This window comes from Lagopus muta, chromosome 1, assembly GCF_023343835.1.
Source record: "Lagopus muta isolate bLagMut1 chromosome 1, bLagMut1 primary, whole genome shotgun sequence".
NCBI classification, from domain to species: domain Eukaryota; kingdom Metazoa; phylum Chordata; class Aves; order Galliformes; family Phasianidae; genus Lagopus; species Lagopus muta.
Window position 1 is genome coordinate 177,414,213 of NC_064433.1, and position 10,677 is coordinate 177,424,889.

The window sequence follows — 10,677 nt, forward strand, 5'->3', positions numbered from 1 at the left end:
CCTGGGTGATTATTGTAGTCCAGTTCTCTAATTATATAATAAAAACATGAACTGGTTCTAATTCTGTGTCCAAGTGCCGTTTCATCTTCAAACTATTTGGATATCTGCATTCATTCTAGATTACACAGTTTGATGCAAACTAGACTTACTCAAGTGTATGTACAAGCATACCATGAGGCACAGTCAGGTGCTGATCAGATGAAAGATTTTGTAGATCTTGAAATTGAAGTTAACTGAAATAGATCTTAAATAACAGGGAAACAAAGCTTTGAGAAGGCCAGAATAAAGAGGAGCAGAAGAGAAAAGCTAAATATGAGCTCTTTTGTTGCTGATCCATAAAAGCAATAGGTGAGTCTGATGTTCTGTTAACACAGTTGACTCGTCAGATGGTGCACTGAGGTTTGGCTTGAAGTACGGACTTTGATGGAGAAACTTCTGCTTGCTTGTATGGAGATTCTTTTCAAAACAGCAAATGAAATTTGCAGCGCTAGATGGATTGTTTTTTATTTTCTATATTAAAAATGGAAAACAAGTAATGAAGTAACTTCAGTTTTAGGCTACGTTCATACACTTTTATTAATGTGTTTGAATTTCTCACTTCTCATACTTTTGGTAACTGATTTTAAACATGTGAAAATTACAGTATGAGCTTACATCTTAAAATCAGAATCAACTCCAGTGAAAAATAAGCCAGTTTGTCTTGGATTCAAAACATTTTCATCTTGAATACGATGCCATCTGACCTACCTTTGTATGTAAGTCGATAACAAAAGGAAATTCCCTTTTTCTTGTATGTTCTTGGCTTAGTTCTGATCAAACATGGTTTCATTATTAAGGTTTTTAGGCTTCATTGTTTTCAAACGAAGGAAGTTGTAGCTAACTGGATTGTCATTTTAAGGGATGGTGGGAGAGGAAGGGTTAATTTAAATACTACTCCTAAAAAGTACTGAAGTGTGTTAAATCTGTCACTCAGAATTACTATTAATATCGTGCTCTTCTCTTCACTAGGTGTTAACAGATGCTTCCTAGCTCTATACGAGACATGAGACATAACACTTTTTTTTTCTTTTTCATTTACCTGTCCTAATTTGAGTAGGCTCAATAGCTTTATCCTACAGGTGGAAGCCACCCTATTAAAATAGGGCAAATAAAGAAGCAGTAGAAAGTTGAGAAATGTTAGCACAGCATCCAGTAAAGCACATCTGATTGTGCGATTAAGGACCAGCTTACCAGATGATAAAGATTGCTCAGCAGTCGCAAGTTGAGAATCTCTGCTCATTGGTTTTATATGGTGGAGTTCACCATATTACATTTGCTGCATTAAATTTTTTCACGGATTCCTTATTCTGACTATGCACAGCTTTCAGCCCAGGTCTGAACAGTAATCTGTTTGGACTGGAGAAGTACTGGCAAGGACCAGTAGTATTGTATTGAAGCAGATAAGTAATGCCCTCATCTCCACAAAACACAATTTTCATGAAAAACGTTACCTTTATATTCAGCATTGGTTTGTGTTTTCCTAAGCAGGTAAGTCTTCAGTGGACTAACAGGACATTTGCAGGATACCTTGAAATTTGTTAATGCTGCTTCATCGTCTTCATCTTGAAGTACAGATTCCATTTTCTGTGTAGTACAAATCTAGTGTTTTTCTAACAAGTATGGCTATATTGCAATGGAAGATAGAAGTAGCTAGTCCTTCTTTGTCACGATGAAGCAAATGGAAATAAAAATGGTCACCTGGCAAATTTAAAAACACAGGGAGGAAATTTCTTAATTTCACAAGGTTTTTTAATAGATCAGCAGCATTGGGCACAAACTGGAGCACAGGAGGTTCCCTCTGAACACCAGGAGCACTGGCACAGGCTGCCCAGAGGCTATGGGGTCTCCTCCTCGGGGATCTTCCCAAGTCACCTGGACATGGCCCTGGGCACCCTGCTCTGGATGTCCCTGCTGGAGCAGGGCTTGGGCCAGAGGGACCCAGAGGGTCCCTGCCAGCCTTAAATCTTTGGTGTAAGTAAAGCTTTGCTGTTCTTGGTTTGTATGAATCAATGTAACAGGCTTTTAATGTTAAGTACTTATTTACTTTTAATACAAAAGCATAAATCACTTAGTATTGCTATATTACATTCTCAAGTGGAATGCTTCAAAGATGAGTTCTTTGAGAAACTTGAATTGCAGCTCTAGAAAGACTGTACAACTGCAGCCTTGCCCCCAACGCAGTCTTATGGCTTCAGAAGTTGTAACCCCACAGAGATCACTAATTCTTCTCTCGTTTTGGAAGAGGAAGTTAGGACTCGAGCCTAACTTGGCACCTGCTGCAAAAATGTCAGGTAAGGAATCTTGAGGGAAGGGGGGACATTGTGTAAAGGTATATTATGCAGCATTGCTAACATTTCAGAAGTGCTCTGTTTATCAGTTTCATAATTCCTTAGTAGTGCTGTCTGTTTGTTTTAATATTGAAGTTGGATTATGCAAAATCCTGGAAGCTTCCCTTTAAAAGAGATTCCCTCCCCCTAGTTTTCTGAAGATCTAAAATATCCTGAAACTATCAGATGATCACGTCCCAGCTGCGTGTAAATATGCAAAGCTTATGCTGTTGTTCAGTTGTGTTAAAATGTAAAATCTGAGAGCAAGCTTGTAGGCTTTGACTGTACACATCCTTTGTTACTTCAAACATTTTTACATGGTTTGTAAACCAGGCTTAGTGAGCTTTGATAAAACTATGCGTATTTTCTTCTCTAGATTTTTAAGTGGCTGTTTCATCTCAGCGTTATTGCAATCCTGTTTGGGCAGTGCATAGTACAGTGATGACCTTTGTTGGAGCAGTAGGGTGATGCTGATTGTACTCAAATACATGCTACATGCTGATCTAACTGTATTACTTTACAGCAGACATAATTTGTTCTAAGCTCTGTACATTATCGTGATTGGCTGAAGTTGCTCAGAGTTTCTAGAACTTAACACAAGTTCATGAAATTTTAACAGTATCTTCAGTGCTGACAGAACTGTTTTTGATCAGTCGGGTTTCTTGTCTATATCTCTTACTAGGTGAAAGATATGGTAAGAGTTAAAGGTTTTTCCCTTGTTCCTTCCAGCAGCTTTGTACTTCTTAGCTGCTTGTGATAAGGTAAAGTATGGTAAAGTGCTCAGGAACTTTGCATTTGTTTTAGAAGTCATGGGAGTTCTGAATGAAGAGAACTGTGCTATTGCTTGGACTCTGCTCCAAACACCTCCACGTGAGCACTGGCATTGGTAGTAGAAATCTGGACATCTGAAGACATTGTTGCTGAATTAATGATGGTGTGCGTAGAATGGGTAACTGTGAAAAACAGGAACCAAATATTCTGGTACTTCAGGTACCAGAGGTGTTAGTGAGCCACGCAGGGGATGGGCCAGCAAGCCAAAGTGTGGGATGGAGTTGCTGTTTCATATAAGATTATTTTAATGAATGTATGACTACAGTTCACTAGATTTCATAGAAACAGAATGAAGTAGAATTACTTTGTGTAGTAAAAGTTTGTGATGTTAAGAACTGAAGGACTTAGTTCCCTTCTGCTGATCAAACATGGAGTTCTTTGCAACTGTAAATCTTTAAATTTTACCAAAAACGGGATTTGCCTTTCTTGTTAATTGCTTAGTCTTGCATTTAGGGATGAAATGACTCTTTAAGAAGATTACAGTGCACTTTTGTTTTCAAATTTGGGCTTTGTTTGAGCAGTGCATATGAAATCTTTGTCCTTTTTAAATACTTTCAGACATTTGTAACTCTCCAAATACAGAAGAAATACCTCTAATTTACATGTGAGTGAAGTTTTGTTACATAGGCCAAACAGGAAAATAAATATCCCTTGATTATAATGCTGCCACTGATACTGCTATATTTTCTGTTACCTAAATAGTAGTGGTAACTATGCTAGTAACTGCCACCACCTTTTCTTTTTGGGAATCTTATTCCAAAGAACTTTCTTTTCGCTGTGTAAGATATAACTGCACATACACTGTAGTTCATAAATAAGAAATAATGAAGTAGGTATAAAGTGCTTTTAATAGTCAAGGCAAATGAATGGCTTGATGGCTTGGTTCAAGTAGCGTTTTCTTTCTAGGAACTAAGTCTTCCCCCTGAGCCTTAGTTTGGTAGTACTCAGTTACTTGTTTCTAGTTGTATGCAAGGATATGTTCTGAAGCAGCATTTTGGGAACATGAGATTAGAAAAGATGACATTGGGTTCATCTCCTGTGGTTGCTGTCAGCCAGGCAATGAAGCCCAGTTAACAACTGGTTTACTCTCCAGTGTGTTGTTGTAGTAAATGCATGCTTTTGTGCACAGCAGTGACTGTTTATGAGTAAGGTGAGCAAGGCTTGGTCAGACTTGATTAAAAACTGAGGGAATGAAGAGAAGATGATTCCTTGAGCGTTTGAAAATGTCTGGCACTGTCTTCCATTAGTATATCAGCCAATGTTGTTACCTGTTACCTTTTGGTAGGAAAACCTGAATGCAGCTCTGTGGATCACCTGTCTCAGTTTCCCTTTGGCAGCCCCACATAAATGACCACCAGGGATTGCATGTTATCCTGAGAAGAGCTCGGAGTGGGAGTTGTTTGTTCTGTGCTGTGATGGATGGTGGCTGTGCTGCTCTCTCTTCCTGCTGGGGCAGAATGTCATGTGCAAGTCAGAGTTTACCTATGCTGCTGCTCTGTTTTGCTAGGTAATTCTTTAAAGTAGACATAAAACAAATGGAGAAACATAGGGGGGGAGCTTTTTGTTATAACAGCCACAAAAATCCTGTTAATTTAAAGCAAACAACCAAAAACAACACACACACAAAAGAACTCGTTCTGCTGGGGAAGATAGCGAGGGTGTACAGCTAATATATGCCTTGGAAGGACTGTAACAGTTTTAGTGTATAAGAAAAATGTGAAAGTTCCTTCAACATTGTAGGTTGTCATGGCTGTTTCTGCCTGGCAGTGTGGAGCTTGTCTCCAGAGCAAATTTGTATGAAAAAAACAGTAGTGGAGAGTGTGTTGTTAAACTGAGTATGTATAGCTCATGTTAGATTGTACTGAGGAGCTGGTTTTCCATGGCAGTGACAGTATATGCACAGTATTGATTTAGTTTATGCTTGTTGCATTGTGCACTTAACCATGTTGTATTCATTTTGCTTGGCACCATCCCCACTTACTGAACTTAAAGAAATGCTGCATCATACAGTGGAAGATGATTTGAGTCTGTTAACTTGAAAATAACCATTTGCTGTGTCTCTGTTAGCTCTGACACGTCTGACACATCAGCATTAGCTGCCAGGATGTGCTCAGGACTAAGAGTAGTGACTGTAGAAGTTCATTAGGCAGTGTAGAGAGCTTGGAGTGGTCTTTGTTTCTAGAAAGGATACACTTCTGAAGCAGTAGTGCAGAGCCAGGTGACTTGCATTAAAACAAAAAACAACCACAGACAGAAAAACCTCCAAGTACTGTGTAATCTCCTTGAAAGTACGCCTTGTGATAAAGGAGGTAATTGGGAGCACTACCCGATGGTCTTGCTTGCTGACTTTAGGGTTGGTCTTCAAAAACACAGCATTTACTTAGGAGTTTGGCTGCAACTTCGTCACTGACATCTACGTTGTGGCTGCCAGGAATCTGTCTTCACAGATTTCAGTAAATCTTGAGTGGTCAAAAGGAAAACGTGTGGCAGCTGCAGAATCTGGAGACTGCAAGGCTTTTGGAGTTTTAGGATTTTTGTTTGTACATGGGGGGAAAAAAAGAAAAGAAAGCCTAATTGTTAGTGCTTTTTTTCGTAATATTAAAATATAATCTGAAAGAATGGCAGTCTGCAGTTACAGTTCCCATTTAAGATGTACTTATTTATTTTTGAGTAGCTGAATTAGCTTCACCATTTGAAGGCACTGGATGCTGTTTGTTACCGTTATTTCTCTAGATGGCTGTTCTAGCCTGACAGCCAGAGCTGTGGCAATTACTTATATTTGACCAGTTAAGGATTTTAGTATGAGAACTTGCAGAATGGCAGCTTTAGTTAGCAAGGGATAGTAGTACAGGCTGTGCACCACCTGCTTTGTTAAGAAGATACTCATCTGTCTGTTATGGAACAGGTAACAGCTTTTAAAGTTGGGCATGTAGGAAACTGCACCGTGTATATGGGGGAGGTGGGTAGATGAAATGAGAGAATTGATGGAGTTGTCAGCACTTTAAATAGGACTGAAGGATTACATTTTGTCAGCTGTGCTTAATCTGAGATTCCAGCATCTGCCATTCTTGAGCTGTATCTGATAAGGTAATGTTACCTTCACTATAATGTTCATGGTTGTGTTGCAGTTTGCACCTAAGTCAATTCTGAGTTGCTCTTGGGAACTATCCTGTAAGTGAAGCCAGCCTAATAGGTACGCCTTGTGTGTGGCTCTCCAGAGTCCTTTGTCTAACATGTATTTTACATGTGTGCCAGGTTTTCTGGTTGTCAAGCAAGACCTCAAGATGGTGGTAAACTGCTCTAAGGAGCCTTTATCTGAGAGATACAGAGCTCTTTATCCTGTTGTGCTGCTGTAATCAGGATCTTTCCCATTAGTCCTCCTCTGTATGAAGGCTCTGTCGTGCTCCTTAGCCCTGCAGCACGCTTCCAGGTCTGTTTCCCCAGCCTGAGCAATTCACTGTATAACTCATCCAGCACAGCAGCTGGATCTTAAATCTGTGGCATCTGGAGGGTTGTTTTGAAACTTGTTTTGAAACCTGAATGTGTGGCACAGGGAAGTACTGTATTTTAAACACTAAGAGCTTTTTCATGTGGACTGCAGAAGAAGCGATGCAGAGTTCAAGGTGAATATCCTCATTAACATTTTGGGTTCTTACCTACACAATTCTGATTTATTTCCAATATGTTGTAATTATCAATTAATAGGAATAAAGGTACATTCTGGTTTGCTCCTTCTCGTGTCTGCGCACTTAGCACAAACACAAGCAGATCTATACTAGAAGCTTTGAAATAACAAGTCTTAAACTTTTGCATCTATTTCCAAAATCAGTGTAGAAATACATTTTCATCAGACTTGTGCACAGCTCTGCTCCGAGTTGTTAAAGCAGGACGTTTTACTCCAATTGAATTTTCACATATAGCTCTGTTCCTGTTACGTATCAGTACCACAGCTGTCTGAGGAACATGGAGGAGGCTGCCTTTCTGCTTATATACCCTCACCACAACCAGGCTGAAAGTAGAGATGTCAGGTATCATTAATAGCAGTGGGCTGTGTGTGTGGATCCTAGTTATCTTAGCGGCAATAATATGATAAAGATGAAGCCTGGATTTGGCAGGCCTAGCAGAAGAACGTGCTTTGTTTGAGGATGTGTCTTTTAAAACCATACAAAGAGGTGACAGGACTGTGGAGCAGAGCTGCATTTACTCAAAGCTGAAGTATGATAATTAGGAACTTACGTTCTTGAACCAACTGTTTTTTAACTGCAAGGCAGTAAAATTCCGTTTAAAATCTTAAAGCCGAAGAAGTGTCTAGGAGCAACTAAGGGTAAGAACGAGTACAGAATAAATGGCTTTTCCTGGTGGTGTGAAGTATTACTGATGTTTATATCCTCATTTTATACACGTGGGTGTGTGAAAAGAGAAAACTGTTTTTTCTAGTTTGTGTCACTGCTGTCTCTTTATCTTTTTAGGTTACTGTTAACGTTTTAAAATGCTGATGAAGACGGCCTTCTGTAGAATCCTTCTGCTGCCTTATGAATACAAAAGGGAATTCTAAACCAAGCTTTAGTACAAGGTATGTATTGTAAAATATTGGGATTTAGTGATTATTGAAATTGGGAGCTGGCTTTGTGTTCACACCTGCAATTTGATGTAGTTCTGCTGTACTGTACTTGGCAGTTCCCTGTTGAATGTCATGAGGTTCATGTCAGCCATTTTCCCAGGCTGTCAAGGTCATCTTGGGATGACCCTCTGGTGTACCTGATGCCTGACCCCTCATCTAGGTCATTAATAAAGATTTTGAGAATGACTGGCCCCAATGCTGACCTGGTGGCATACGCTGCTCATTGCTGGGATCCAAGTAGTCTTTATGCCACTGATCACAACCTTCTGGGCCTGCTCGGCCACTGCTCAGCCCGTGTCGCTGCTTACCCAGCCTGTGCTTCAGCTTGTCAGTGAGGGTGTTACAGCAGATAGCATCAAACCTTCCTCAAGTCATGGTAGGCAATATCCACTGCTTGCCCTGTATCCACTGAGCTGGTCACTCATCACAGAGGGCTGTCCCAACGAGCTGGTTAAGGCCTGACACATCACCCCTCTGTAAATGCATGCCAACTATTCCCAGTCATCTTCTCGTCTGTTCTGAGTGGCGTTTCACCTCTTTCTCAAGGCTTTTCCCAGTTCCCTGTAGCCCCACTACTGAAACCAGGAGCAGTTTGCCTCAGGAGCCTCTCTGGCTGCAGCCTGGCAGTGGCACCAGCCCTCTCCCTTGTTCTGTGGTGTTGCTGTGCGCTTTGCTAAGAGGTTCCCTGTTACTTTCTAGGTGCTGCAAAATCACAGTCTCATGTACACCAGGCTAAGGAAAAAAGTGAAAAGCATTTAATTAGAAAATCTAAAAAGTAAAAAAGAAGAGAGTTTTCAGGAAAAGGTGAAGAAAACCACTTGATACATTTCTGCGAGGTCTAAGCCATCATTTTTTTCTCTGTCCAGCTGCCTTCTTGTCATGATGAAGTAGCTGTTGGGAACTCAGTCGCCTTCCTTTCCCTCACACATGGGACTACCCTTGAGCAAAAAGGTTGTTTGAGAGCCTCAGTGCCGGGCACGTTTCCCGGGCACTTCAGCATCTTTCTGTGCTCAGCTTACGCTTCCTTCCTGCTAGGGGAAGAGAGGAAGGCCAGGGCTCCCTGGAGACAGATGTTTCTTTGGCTGAATAGTGACTCCTTGTCTCAGGGCAGTGATGAAGCCCTTTCCTTCTCTTTCTCTCACTATTCATTTGTGTGGGTACCCTTCAGATCGCAGTGTGAACCTTGCTGGCAAAGCATAGTGGTACAATTAAATGGCATTAAGAACTCAGACAAGATTAGATTAAAATGTGAGTGATCACATGATATTTGAGGCATTGTGTGCAACAACAAACTTCAAGCAGTTGCTAAGACCATGAGTCGGCCAGATCTTAAACACTTAAAATAATACAACTTACACCTGGTCAGTAAAAGATTTCATTTGGTTCTGCCATACCAGGAGGGGTGCCTGGCTCCGATTTAATTCCCAGGGAGGTCAGAATGCTGTCAGTGTGCCTTGTAATCCACATAACCTCAGCAGTGCTAGCTGGGATGAGCATTTCCAAGTCCTTTATCCAGCTGTATTTGCCAATGTGTTGCTCTGTAGCTTGCTATTTGAGTCCTGCTGGTTGCTGTACTTTGTTTGCAAAAGTGCTTTTTCAGGATTTTTTTTCTATAATTTCAGTATCTAATGCCTCAGGCTGAGCTACTTATTTACTAACAGTGTTCTTTATTGCATTAGGGTTGAAGGAAATCTTGTGATGGCCGTACAGCCTTATCCTTGAGGAAGGCTGCATTGAATCCGTACAAGTTCATCTCTTCAAGTTACAACTTAAAAGATCACCTGAGGTGAGAAAAAAGTGATTTTCAGAATAATTGGAACAAACAACAGCGATGCTTGTGAACTGTGATGACATCTCTTCCCCTTATGCTGGACCATCTGTCTCTTTTGTGTTCTTCCCCCTAGTCCTTGCTCTGTGTGCTCTTGGGCACAAGAACAATGCTGCTATCCAATAAAATAGCAATTAGAGCAGTGGCTCTTTGATCACTTTAGCTATCTCTGCTATTTAGCTTTCTCCTTTGGGCTGCATTCTTTGTGCTTGCAGACAGGACCAGTAGCCCTGCAAAACCAGCAGGCAGCAATGGGAAGTTTACCAGCACAGGACTGGGCAGAAGATACATCAGAAAAACAGCTGCTGGCAGCTCCTTGCACCTCCTTGCACAGGAAAGTCCAAACTGCTGGTACTGGGATGTTCAGTCTCTAGCATTCAGCTTTTAACGCTTTCTATGGCTGACAACTCAGATGTGTACCTGAGGTCTTGCCTTTCTTTTTACTGAGTGTACTGGGAACACTTTGTTTCTGGCCCTCCAGTACAAGTACTGCAAAAGGGTGCTCATAAAGGCTTCACAGCTGTACGTTCTGCAACAGGAACCACAGTAAGTCATATATTAAAGTATCATTTACATGACTGCATTTGAATTTAAAAACACTGATTCTGCTTAACTCCAAGGAGGATGATAACATTATTAAAGACTAAAATGTGCCAAAACAGAAATAACCATACTTTGCCATATGTGAAGGAAAAACAGTGAATTTGTGTTGAAGTTGCAGCATTAACACAGCACTGAAGCATTAGTTACCTGGAACACTCTGAGCCTGCAGCAACAGCCTGGAAAGTGAGCAACTGTTACCAGGAAGATCTGAAGTAGTTCTAAGGTTTCACCATCTATGCAGTTGAGTTGGATGATTAAAAAAAACCTGTACTAACAGTTCATTAGAAGGAAAAACAATGAATAAAACAAAATGAAAAACATGGTTTTTTTGATGCCACGAGGTTCCAACACCGCATTGTAATACAGCAGTGCTGTAGCTCTCCTTTTTTCAGAGTTTCTAATGAAACTCTTTCAAATCAACTTCCTGT

General features: G+C 40.7%; 1 protein-coding gene across 5 annotated transcripts in view; it reads left to right on the plus strand.

The window, feature by feature from the left end:
* Positions 1-10,677, plus strand: part of PSPC1 (paraspeckle component 1) — a 65,453-nt gene that overhangs the window by 49,739 nt on the left and 5,037 nt on the right. For 2 of the 5 annotated variants that reach the window (XR_007374869.1, XR_007374868.1), the window contains exons 7-8: positions 7,667-7,770; positions 9,498-9,604. The gene's annotated coding sequence lies outside the window, so the exon portion shown is untranslated. The other 3 variants (XR_007374872.1, XR_007374874.1, XR_007374873.1) reach the window with 3 other exon arrangements.